This window comes from Acinonyx jubatus, chromosome E2 (assembly GCF_027475565.1).
Source record: "Acinonyx jubatus isolate Ajub_Pintada_27869175 chromosome E2, VMU_Ajub_asm_v1.0, whole genome shotgun sequence".
Lineage (NCBI taxonomy): Eukaryota > Metazoa > Chordata > Mammalia > Carnivora > Felidae > Acinonyx > Acinonyx jubatus.
Genome location: NC_069396.1, coordinates 44,793,193 through 44,806,203, shown reverse-complemented (window position 1 = coordinate 44,806,203; position 13,011 = coordinate 44,793,193). Strand labels below are relative to the sequence as shown.

General features: G+C 37.5%; 1 protein-coding gene and 1 pseudogene across 2 annotated transcripts in view; one reads left to right on the top strand and one right to left on the bottom strand.

Annotated features, from left to right (window-relative positions):
- Window positions 1-13,011, bottom strand: part of LOC106974655 (zinc finger protein 420-like) — a 61,380-nt gene that overhangs the window by 9,380 nt on the left and 38,989 nt on the right. The gene's annotated exons all lie outside the window — the stretch shown is intronic.
- Window positions 8,910-9,776, top strand: LOC128313196 (10 kDa heat shock protein, mitochondrial-like; annotated as a pseudogene).

Sequence of the window (13,011 nt, the reverse complement as noted above, 5' to 3'; positions counted from 1 at the left end):
AGGAGCACAATTGCTGGATCATATACCAAAACTATGTTTATTTTGTTTTGTTTTGTTTTGTTTCAAGTTAGTTAACATACAGTGTAGTTGGCTTCAAGAGTAGAACCCAGTGATTCATCTCTTACATATGACACCCAGTGCTCATCCCAAAAAGTGCCCTCCTTAATGCCCGTCACCCACTTAACCCACTCCCATCATCCCACAGTTTTTCTGTCTTTAAGAGTCTCTTATGTTTTGACTCCCTCTCTGTTTTTATCTTATTTTCCCTTCCCTTCCTCTATGTTCATCTGTTAAGTTTCTCAAATTCCACATGAGTGAAAGCATATGTCTTTCTCTGACTGACTTGTTTCGCTTAGTATAATACCCTCCAGTTCTATCCACATTGTTGCAGATGGCAAGATTTCATGATTTTTTCATCACTGAGTAGTATTCCAGTGTGTGTGTGTGTGTGTGTGTGTGTGTGTGTGTGTGTGTGTGTGTGTATGTATGTATGTATCACTATTCCATTGTATGTGGGTATGTATGTATGTATGTATGTATGTATTATATCTTCTTAATACATTCATCGGTTGATGGGACATTTGGGCTCTTTCCATAATTTGGCAATTGTTGATAGCGCTGCTGTAACATTGGGGTGCATGTGCTCCTTCGAATCAGCATTTTTGTATCCTTTGGATAAATTCCTAATAGTGCAATTGCTCGGTCATAGGGTAGCTCTATCTTTAGTTTTTTTTTGAAGAACCTTCACACTGTTTTCCAGAGTCGCTGCACCAGTTTACTTTCTCACCAACAGTGTAAGAGGGCTTCCTTTTCTCCACACCCTTGCCAACATCTGTTGTTTCCTGAGTTGTCAATTTTAGCCATTCTGACTGGTGTGAGGTGGTATCTCCTTATGATGTTGATTTGTATTTCCCTGATGATAAGCGATGCTTTACTTTTGTGTACGGTGTAAGAAAGTGGTCCAGTTTCCTTCTTCTTTATGTTGCTATGCAGTTCTCCTAGCACCATTTGCTAAAGAGACTGTTTTTTCCATTGGATAATCTTTCCTGTTTTGTTGAAGATTGGTTGGCCATATATTTTTGGGTCCACTTCAGGGTTTTCTATTCTATTCCATTGATCCAGGTGTCTGTTTTTGTGCCAATACCATAGTGTCTTGATGATTATAGCTTTGTAGTACAGGTTAAAGTCCAGGATTGAGATACCTCCAGCTTTGGTTTTTTCAACATTACTTTGGCTATTCAGGGTCTTTTGTGGTTCCATACAAATTTTAGGATTGTTTGTTCTAGCTCTGTGAAGAATGCTGGTGTTATTTTGATAGGGATTGCATTGAATGTATAGATTGCTTTGCGTAGTTATCGACATTTTAACAATATTTATTCTTCTGTTCCATGAACATGGAATGTTTTTCCACTTGTGTCTTCTTCAATTTCTGTCATAAGTTTTCTACAGTTGTTGGTGCACAGATCTTTCACCTTGTTGGTTAGATTTATTCCTAGGTATCTTGTGGGTTTTGGTGCAATTGTAAATGCGACTTATTCCTTACTATCTTTCTGTTGCTTCATTATTGGTGTACAGAAATGAAACCGATTTCTGTACACTGATTTTATATCCTGTGAATTTACTGAGTTCCCATATCAGCTCTAGTAGTTTTTTGGTGGCATCTTTCAGGTTTTCCATGTAAAGTATCATGTCATCTGCAAAAAGTGAAAGTCTGACTTCTTTGCCAATTTGGATGCCTTTTATTTGTGTTATCTGATTGCTGAGGCTAGGACTTCCAACACTAGTTGAACAATAGTGGTAAGAGTGGACATCCCTGTCATGTTCCTGATCTCAGGGGAAAAGCTCTCAGTTGTTCCCCATTGAGGATGATACTGGCTGTGGACCTTTCATATATGGCTTTTATATTAAGGTATGTTCCTTCTATCCAGACTTTCTTGAGGGTTTTTATCAAGAAAGGATGCTGTATTTTGTCAAATGCTTTTTTCTGCATCTACTGACAGGATCATATGGTTCTTATACTCTTTTCCATCATTGTAATGTATCACACTGACTGATTTGCAAATATTGAACCTGCCCTGCAGCCCAGGAATGAAGCCCACTTGATCATGGTGAATAATTTTTTTTAAGTACTGTTGAATTCAATTCATCCAGATTCATCAGGGATATTGGCCTGTAATTGTCCTTTTTAGTGGGGTCTTTGTCTGGTTTGGGAATCAAGGTAATGCAGGCTTCATAGAATGAGTTTGGAGGCTTTCCTTCGATTTCTATTTTTTGGAACAGTTTGAGAAGAATAGGTATCACCTCTGCTTTAAATGTCTGGTAGAATTCCCCTGGGAAGTCATCTGGCCCAGGACTCTTATTTGTTGGGGGATTTTTGATAACCAATTCAATTTCTTTGCTGGTTGGACTACATTTAGTTTTTTTTTTTTTTTTTAATTTTTTTTTTCAACGTTTATTTATTTTTGGGACAGAGAGAGACAGAGCATGAACGGGGGAGGGGCAGAGAGAGAGGGAGACACAGAATCGGAAACAGGCTCCAGGCTCTGAGCCATCAGCCCAGAGCCTGACGCGGGGCTCGAACTCACGGACCGTGAGATCGTGACCTGGCTGAAGTCGGACACTTTCCCGACTGCGCCACCCAGGCGCCCTACATTTAGTTTTGTAAGGATGTGTCAAACTGCCTTCCAAAGGGGCTGTACTATTTTGCATTCCCATCAACAATGAAAGAGCGTTTCTGTTGCCCTACATTCTTGACACTATTTGGAGCTGTCAGTGTCTTGGATTTTAGTCATTCTAAGAGACCTGTAGTTACATCCCATGGTTCTTTAAAAATGTGATACCCTGGGGTGCCTGGGTGGCTCGGTCAGTTAAGCGGCTGACTTCGGCTCAGGTCATGATCTCACGGTCCGTGAGTTCAAGCCCCGCGTCGGGCTCTGTGCTGACTGCTCAGAGCCTGGAGCCTGTTTCAGATTCTGTGTCTCCCTCTCTCTCTGCCCCTCCCCTGTTCATGCTCTGTCTCTCTCTGTCTCAAAAATAAATAAACGTTAAAAAATAAAAAATAAATAAATAAAAATGTGATACCCTGATGACATATGACATCTGAATATCTTTTCATATACTTATTTGCCATGAGTTTATCTTCTCTAGTGAGGCATCAGTTCAGATCTCTTGGCCACATTTAAACTGGGTTCTTTTGTTATTGAGTTTCAAGAATTCTTTGTATATTTTATATGTAAGTCCTTTGCCAGGTACTGTCTTGCAAAGATTTTTCTCCCATTCTGTGATTTGCCTTTTCATTCTCATAACTGTCGTTCACTCAGAAGTTTTTAATTTTAATGAAAACCAACTGTATCTTTTGTGTTCATGATTATAGTTTTAGGTGTTTATATAAAAACTCATTCTGAGCCCCAAAACACCTAGATTTTCCCCTCTGTTATCTTCTGAAGTTTTATAATTTTCATTTTACATTAAGGACTATGATCTATTTTGAGTTAATTTCTGTGAAAACGTATGATATCAATATTGAGATTTTTTTTTTAAGTGTGCATGTTCAGTTGTTCCAGCAACATTTGTGAAAAAGACTATCCTTTCTCCATTGGATTGCCTTTACTCCTTTGTCAAGGATCAGCTGAGTATATTTGTATAAGTCTGTTTCTGGGCTTTCTATTCAGTTCCATGGATGCATTTATTCTTTCACCAATAATACAATGCCATCCTGATTACTATAGCTTCATGGGAATTCTTGAAGTCAGGAAGTTAAGTTTGTCTCTCATTTCCTGCATACTACAGTCTTCTTTTTATTCTTTTCACTTCTTTTAGTTGACTTTTGTAGAAAAATATTTATATTTCTTTCTCATTCCTTTTATGTACAGTTGACCCTTGCACAATAAAGGGGTTTAAAGGTAACAAATGCCCAGTCAAAAATCTGCATATGACTTTTGACACCCTCAAAACTTAACTAATAGCTCACTGTTAACCAAAAGCTTTAATGATAACATAAGCAGTTAATTAACACATATTTCATGTTATATGTATTATATAGTCTATTCTTTGTTGTTTATTTATTTATTCTCAGAGAAAGAGGGAGAGAGAGCAAGAGCGGGTGAGGGGCAAAGAGAGACGGGGAGAGAGAATCCCAAGCAGGCTCCATGCTGTCAGTATGGAGCCCGACATGGGGCTTGATCCAACGAACGGTGAGATCATGACCTAAGCTGAAATCAAGAGCTGGACGCTCAACTGACTGAGGCACCCAGGGGCTCCAATATACTCTATTCTTACAATAAAGTAAGCTAGTGAAAAAAAAATTATTAAGAAAATCATAAGGAAAAGAAAATAAATTTATGGTACTATACTTTAAAAACTACACATATAAATGGACCTGCACAGTTTAAACCCATGTTGTTCAAGTGCCAACTGGATCTTCTTTTGTGTATGGCTATTTTCGTTGTTATTACTGGGGGAGGGTTACATTTAATGTCCTAAAGTTATAACTCTTTAATTTGAATTTATACCAGCTTAATTTCAATAACATACACTTAATTTCAATAACACTACTCCTTTATGTCTCAGTCCCCACCCCCTGTGATTGTCAATGTCACAAAATTACATCTTTATACATTTGTGCCAAAAAACAAACTCAGTCTCTTAAAGTATTAGTCACTCCAATTAAGTAGAAAACAAGATTTGGAGCTACAAACCAAAGTTAACAATAATACTAGCTTTTAGACTAACATTGTGGGGTTTTGTTTGTTAACTTTATCAGTCTCTTAAATCACGCAGAAGACAAAAAGTAGTTACAAGCTATTGTTACAATAATAGCTTTTATAATTGCTCATCTATTTGCCTTTATTGAATTCTGTATTTCTCTATATGGCTTCTAGTTACTGTCTAGTGTCCTTTTATTTCACCTTGCAAGAATCCCTTAAACATTTCTTGCAGAGGAGGTAAGGTAAAGTGGTCACAAACTCCCTTGGCTTTTATCTAAAAATGTCTTAATTTATCCCTTTTGAAACATAGTTTTCTTGGATATAGGATTCTTGGTTCACAGTTTTTGTCTTTTAGCACACTGTATATATATATATTGACCCACTACCTTCTGATCCCTAGTGTTTCTGATGAGAAATCTGATCATCTTACTGAGGATCACTGTGTATAATTATTTGCTACTCTCTTGTTGCTTTCAAGATTGTCTTTGACTTTTGAAAATTTGATTATAATGCATCTTGGTACAGATGTCTGAGTTCATCCTACTTTATTTTGTTGAGCCTGTATGTTTATATTTACATCTTTCATAAAATTTGGGAAGTTTTTCAGTTATTGTTACTTCAAATGTTGTCTCTTTCTGCTCTTTCTGCGACTCCCAAAATACATATGTTTAGCTGCTTGATGCTGTCCCACAGGTCCTATAGGCTCTGTTCACTTTCCTTCTACTTTTTTTTTTCTTTCTAATCCTCAGACTAGATACTTTCTATTGTCCTATCTTCAAGTTCACTGATTCTTTCTGCCTGCTCAAACCTGTCTTTAAATCCCTCTAGTGAATTTTTCATTTGGGTTCGTGTACTTTTTAGTTCCAGAACTACTTCTTGGCATCTTCTTAGGCTTTCTAGTTCTTTATTGGTTTTTGTTTTGTTCATATACAGTTTTAGTGACCTTATCCACATCTTCCTTTAGTTGTCTATCTTTAAGACAGTTGTTTTACAGTCTGTCTGGTATATATGCCATCAGGTCTTTTTCCAGAACAGTTTCTGTTGGTTTATTTTTTTCCTTTGAATGGGTTGAATGGGGCGTATTTTCCTGTTTCTTTGTATGCCTTGCGATTTTTTGCCGCAATACTGGACATTTTATACAATTCTTTCTTTTTTATGTTTATTTATTTATTTTGAGAGAAATACATATATATATATATATATATATATATATATATATACACAGAGAGAGAGAGAGAGAGAGAGAGAGAGAGAGAGAGAGAGAATGGGTGGGGTAGCGACAGAGAGAGAAGGAGAGAGAGAACTCTTAGTACAGAGCCTGACACAGAGCTCAAACTCACTGACTGTGAGATCATGACCTGAGCCAAGATCAAGAGTTGAATTCTTACCCAACTGAACCACCCAGATGCACCCATTTTATACAATTCTAAGTAACTCCAGAAATCAGATTCTCTCCCTCCCTCAGGGTTTGACAATTTATGTTACTATTGTTGTTTTGATTGTTGTAGGCTTCTGTGCTGAGGACCATACGCAGGTATAAACTTAAGGTCTTCTCCAGTCTTTTCTGGGCTTTTCTCTGGGTATGCATGGTCACTTTCTAATTTTCTCTAGATATGCCACTGTTTTTGAATGTCCTAGTCTTTAATATCTGGCTCCCAAATGGGAAAGAAAAAAATGAACAAGGTGAAAAAATGGTGCTGGCCCTTCAAGCCGTCCCCTGGAAGTCACTTCAGCCAGAAGGGGAGGGACTTAGAGCAAATGGGGAGGTGCAACAATGGCCACTTCCACTTTGTCTACAACTCTGTGATCAGGACATTGTTAGGAAACATATTGGGGAAAGTCAATATTGTAGACTTGTCAATTTTCTCCCAAACTGATTTGTAGAGTCAATGCAATCTTAATCAAAATCCCAACACATTTGAAGGGAGAAGGCTGTCAACCTAATTAGAAAGACATAAGGGGCACCTGGGTGGCTCAGTCGGTTAAGTGTCCGACTTCAGCTCAGGTCACGATCTCGCGGGCCGTGAGTTCGAGCCCCGCGTCAGGCTCTGGGCTGATGGCTCAGAGCCTGGAGCCTGCTTCCGATTCTGTGTCTCCCTCTCTCTCTGCCCCTCCCCCGTTCATGCTCTGTCTCTCTCTGTCTCAAAAATAAATAAACGTTAAAAAAAAAAAAAGAAAGACATAAGACCATGAATGGTCATAACATTCTTAAAGAGATAATGAAAATATTTTAAAAGCAACTATAATTAAAACTATGTGGTATTATCACAGGGCTTAAATATACAAAGTCCAGAAATATGCCCACATAAAAAAGGAAATTATATTTGATAAAAGTAGCATTTCGTGGGGAGAAAAAATAAACTTTACAATCAATCTTGCCAAGACAACTAGAAAAACTAGACCCCTATTTCACACACCATGAGAGAAGTCAACTGTAGGTAGGATGAAAACCTCAACGTGAAAGGAAACACTAAAAATCTTTTTAAGGGGTGCCTGGGTGGCTCAGTCAGTTGAAGGTCTGACTTCGGCTCAGGTCATGATCTCACGGTTCATGAGTTCAAACCCTGCATTGGGCTATGTGCTGACAGCTCAGAGCCTGGAGCCTGCTTCAGATTCTGTGTCTCCCTCTCTCTCTGCTCCTCCCCTGCTCACACGCTGTCTCTCTCTCAAAAATAAATAAAGGTTAAATTTTTTTAAAATCTTTTTAAAACTAATTATATAGAAGAATATATTAATGAATTAAAGGTATAGAAGTATATTTTTTAATAGCTCACAAAAAATATCCATCATAAAGGAAAAGATTGATAAATTCTACTACTTTAAAATTAGGAATTTTTATTCATCGAAAGATTCTAGAAAAAGGGTGAAAAGTCAAGGCACACAGCAAAAGATACCTGAAACACAAATATACTACCTATAAAAATAAAAAACCCATCTAATCAGTAACAGAAAGATTAACAATCCAGTAGAAGAATAAGCCAAAAATACGAACAGGAATCTACAAAAGAAAAGTTTCAAATGGCCAATAAGTATATTAAAAAACAGCCCATTAGCAATCATTAATAATCAGGGAGATGGAAATAAAATTCTAATGACAGATACAAGCTGAGTAGATAGGCAAAAATTTTTAAATCTGACAATATTATGTGTGGTCAAGGATGTGGTGCAGATTCTCATATACTATTGATAGGGACTGGACACTGGTACAATTACTTCAGAACACAGTTTGGCAGTATCTAGTAAAATCAAAGATACACATATCTTTTGACCCAGCACTTTCACTCTTAGAATATCTATCTAAGATAGATATTCCAGAGAACCTCATGCTCAGGTATATGAGTAAACATATCAAGTGACATTTATAGCATCAATATTTATAAACAGCCCAAATTAGAAATGACTTACATTTTAGCCAAGAATATACTAAAAATTAATAACCAAGAGTTAATTCTGGTATATTCAAACAATGGAATTCTTATAAAAATGAATGAACTAGAGCTACCTTTGGATGACTCTCACAAATACAGTATTGAATAAAAGGAGCCTGACACAGAAGAATATGTACAATATGACCCCACTCACCTAAATCCTAAAATGGGCAAAACTAAACAATACATTTTAGACCTGTATACCTAAGTCACAAATATATATACTCATAGGGTGTTTCTGGAGTGATGGCAATGTTCTGTTTCTTGTCATGGGTGGTTGTTAATCAAACTGTACATATGTTTTATGTACTTTCCCATATATTTCACTATAAAAATAGGTTTTTTAAAGTTTATTTATTTATTTATTTATTTTGAGAGAGAGAGAGAGAGAGAGAGAGAGCGTGCGTGCACATGCATGCAAGCAGGGAAGGGACAGAGAGAGGGGGAGAGAGAAAATCCCAAGCAGGGCTCTATCTCATGAACTGTGGTATCATGACCTGAGCCCAAATCAAGAGTTGGATGCTTAACCAACTGAACCACTCAGGCACCCTTAAAAATAGATTTAAAAAAATCATATGGCTGATAGTTTTACTTGTTCTAAATGTTAGCAATATTCCCTAAATAAAAATTCTATAAGTAAGAACACTGGATTCCCCTAATGCTCCCTGTGAGGGTCCAGGGCAAATTTGGAACCTGATGCTTATATTCTTCTCCTTTCAACTAAAACAGTTTGAGTTGGTCCAGTGTGGTAGAACAATAAATGAAGGGATGCTAATCCATACAAAGAATTAGACTAAGAGATAACAAAACTATTAAATGAATCTGGCACCAATTAGAGATCAAAGGGATTATTCTATGTCTAAAGTATGAAATGTGTTATAATCTAATTTTTTTTTAATTTTTTTAATGTTTACTTATTTTTGATACAGAGAGAGACAGAGCATGAACGGGGAGGGTCAGAGAGAGAGGAAGACACAGAATCTGAAACAGGCTCCAGGCTCTGAGCTGTCAGCCCAGAGCCCAATGCAGGGCTTGAACTCACGGACCGCGAGATCATGACCTGAGCTGAAGTCGGACGCTTAACCAACTGAGCCACCCAGGTGCCCCACAATCTAATTTTTTAAAATAAGCCATTTCTGGTTCACATGGCCTGGGGGTCGGACTGCAGGTCTCCTTGCAGTGGCGGCATCTCCAGAGCAGAGTAGGAACTGCGGCAGCTGGAGTCATGGCAGGACAAGTGTTTAGAAAGTTTCTTCCCCTTTTGACCGAGTTTTAGTTGAAAAGAGTTGCAGCCAAAACTGTAATCAAAGGTGGTATTATGCTTCCAGAAAAATCTCAAGGAAAAGTTTTGCAAGCAACAGTAGTAGCTGTTGGATCAGGCTCTAAAGAAAGGGTGGAGAGATTCAACCAGTCAGTGTGAAAGTTGGAGATAAAGTTCTTCTCCCAGAATATGAAGCACCAAAGTAGTTCTAGGTGACAAGGATTATTTCTTATTTAGAGATGGTGACATTCTTGGAAAGTATGTGAACTGAAATAAATCATTATTGAAATAGCATAAAGTGAAGGCACCCATTCCAGTGAAGCTGTGAAATCTTTCATCATGTAAATAATTTTCATGTCTCTTTTTTATAATAAACTAATGGTGTCCAAAAATAAATAAAATAAGCAATTTCTGGGGCATGCTATAAAACTGTCCAGGGAGGAAGAGAAAAGGCACTCAGCAATGGCTATAACTGTAGCTGAAGAGGCAAGGGAGAATGGGAGGTAAGGAAGTATAGGTAATTCATGGCCATCAAGGAGAGCAGAGTAAAGGAATGGAAAATGTAACATCAAGCACAATTTTTTAAAAATATGGAAGACATTACACTATATGGGTTGAAGTGGTAGTATAAGAATGAGTCAGTTGAAAAGTTTAAAAATAGCTGTCAGAGAGAGTGAATGTTTTAAACAGATTTTGGGCTGGTAATTACAAGGTTTATGTATCAGGGTGTGAATAAATGAAGGAATTTGGAAGAGAAAGATAATTTGAAATGAGATTAAGGAATTGAGAATTAAGATGTGTTATTATAAGGATGCTGAGATCACCAACAATGGTGACAGGTGTAGTGGAGGAGAGAAAGTTAGTGGGCAAAGTGTTTTGATCTTTAGTCTACTCAAGGAGAGGAAATTGGTAAATAATAGAACAAGAATACCTGGTGGGTGGTTCAGTCTTTAAAGTGCTTTAAAGGAGCTGGGGGCTTTGATAATGGAAAATAATGGACTGTGAGGGAAGACAAAACAAGAACCATTAGCAAGTGCTTTAAGGGAAAGCTGTATATTCATGGCATGGCTAAAGTGTTCATTTGAAGACAAAAGGTGAAAGGAATATTAAAACACGCTGAGGATAATATGGGATATTTCTTATAAAGTTTCAAACAGTAAGGTGGAAAAGATTTGGGTGTTAAGAAAAGAGTGGGGAATGAAATCCAATTGGGAGACATATAGATCTGGATGACATAAGAGTTCAGCTGATGATTGATGCCCTGGAAAGACTGGACTTCTGGACCTGAGTGAAGTAACTGAAGATGTAAGACAAATTGGAATTGGTCCTAAATAACCTTTTAGGAGAAGGTGGATAATTTTGCCAATGGAAATTGGTTTCTATGAAGACAGTTCTAGTGGTAAGAAAAATATTGCCATGTTAGTACAGGAAGTGATCTTGTTTCCCTTAAATTCTGCTGGAGGCCTGTATAGAGGGGATAATTTTCTTAAGAGCACATGAGATTTTTTTTTAATATGAAATTTATTGTCAAATTGGTTTCCATACAACACCCAGAAGAGCACATGAAATTTTGAAGGTTCACTTAAGTCAGAGGCACATAGAGCTCTGCAGATCTCCTTTACAGACAACAATGTATGGTGTTGCAGCCAAAGAGTTATGATCTTACTAGGATTACTATATTATAGAATTATAGCTTGGAAATTACCGTAAGAAAATCTGAAAGACCATTACTGAGAATGAGGTCAGGAAAGAATTCTCAGGATATAATGAATATAGGTTGAGCTCTAAAGAAGCATAGGAGTTAGGTGAGCAGAGTGAGTGATGCAAAGAGGTAGAGCACAGACACTAGATACATAGATACTAGATGTATCTGAGATAATGAATGAAGGCTACTGTGGCTGGAGTCTAATGAGGAAGGGTTGTAGAACCTTTTAGGAGCTAGACTAGGTAGGGCTTTCTAGTTTTGATTTTATCGTTATGTGATCTGATTTATATTTTTTAAAAACATTACTCTCTTGTGTTAAAACCATTTAGAAGGGTAGTGCAATACCCCAAATTAGAGACACTATAGGTTTAAAGTGTTGCTAGTGGAGATTGTGAGAGCACACAGAATCAAGAGATATTTAGTTAGAAGAAATCTTCAGGAAAAACTTGATTGTATGGTAGTCACAACATAGAGTAGCCCCTAGAATGTTTTCTAGCCTTCTGACTGGAGCTATTCACAAGCTTCTACTTTGAAATCTTCTGTCTGCACTTCAAAATGCAGCAGTGTAGTTTTTTCATTTCTCCTAATTTTCCTTCCATAAAAATGATCTCTTATTGAGAACTTAGTATAATGTAATTGTATTCAGTATTCCAAATCTTCTCAACAATCTTATCAGTCTGGTAAAGTAATGTGCTTAAGACAAAAGCTGGCATTAAAACCGTGGTCTAAGTGATTCCAGTTCTTCCAATCATTCCGTATACTAAATTCCCTCCCATTTCCCTTCTCTTCCCTTCTTTTTTTTTTTTTAATTTTTTTCAACGTTTTTTATTTATTTTTGGGACAGAGAGAGACAGAGCATGAACGGGGAAGGGGCAGAGAGAGAGGGAGACACAGAATCGGAAACAGGCTCCAGGCTCTGAGCCATCAGCCCAGAGCCTGACGCGGGGCTCGAACTCCCGGACCGCAAGATCGTGACCTGGCTGAAGTCGGCCGCTTAACCGACTGCGCCACCCAGGTGCCCATCTTCCCTTCTATCAGAACCAATCTACAGCTTTCTTTTCCCTCATTACCAAATCCAGTGATCAATTCTGAGTCCTCAACTTACTCATGTTCCCTGATATGAAAGATGCTGCCCTTTCGTAAATACCTTTTTCCACTTGGCTTCTGAGATACTACATTTTCTTTATTTTCCTATTAGCTCACTAGCTATTCCTTCTCAGTCTCCTTTGCAGAATCTTCCCCTTCTTTCTAACTAAAATACAGAGTGGATTAGGGTTTTTCTCTTTTTAACTATTATATAACTTCATAAATTATTTCTTCTAAGTTTTAAATTCTATTTATATGTATATTATTTCTTTCCAGGTCATTTCTTGATTTCTTCCGATTTCTAATAGATATCCCTAAAGTATCATGAACAAAACAGAACTCTTGAATACCGGTCTTTCCTAACAAAGAAAAAGATATTCAGTTGCTCAGGCATAAATCTAAGAAGTTATTCTGGATTTCTCTTTCATCATATACCACTTCCAATTAATTAGCAAGAGGTACTACCTTTAAAATCTGATCAGAATCTGGGTTGCCTGGGTGGCCCAGTCGGTTAAGCGTCCGACTTTGGCTCAGGTCATGATGTTGCAGTTCTTGGGTTCAAGCCCCATGTCAGCTCTGTACTCACAGCTCAAAGCCTGGAGCCTCCTTCCGATTCTGTGTCTCCCTCTTTCTCTGCCCCTCTCAGCTAACTCGTTCTCTCTCTCTCTCTCTCTCTCAAAAATGAATGAACATTAACGAAAAATTTTTTAAAAATCTGATATGAATCTGACTCTTTCATGTCACCTTTACTTATAAGCTACTGCCCTCATCTAAACCACCATAATTTCTAATGTGGACTAAAAATGGCTTTCCAACTGGTCTTCC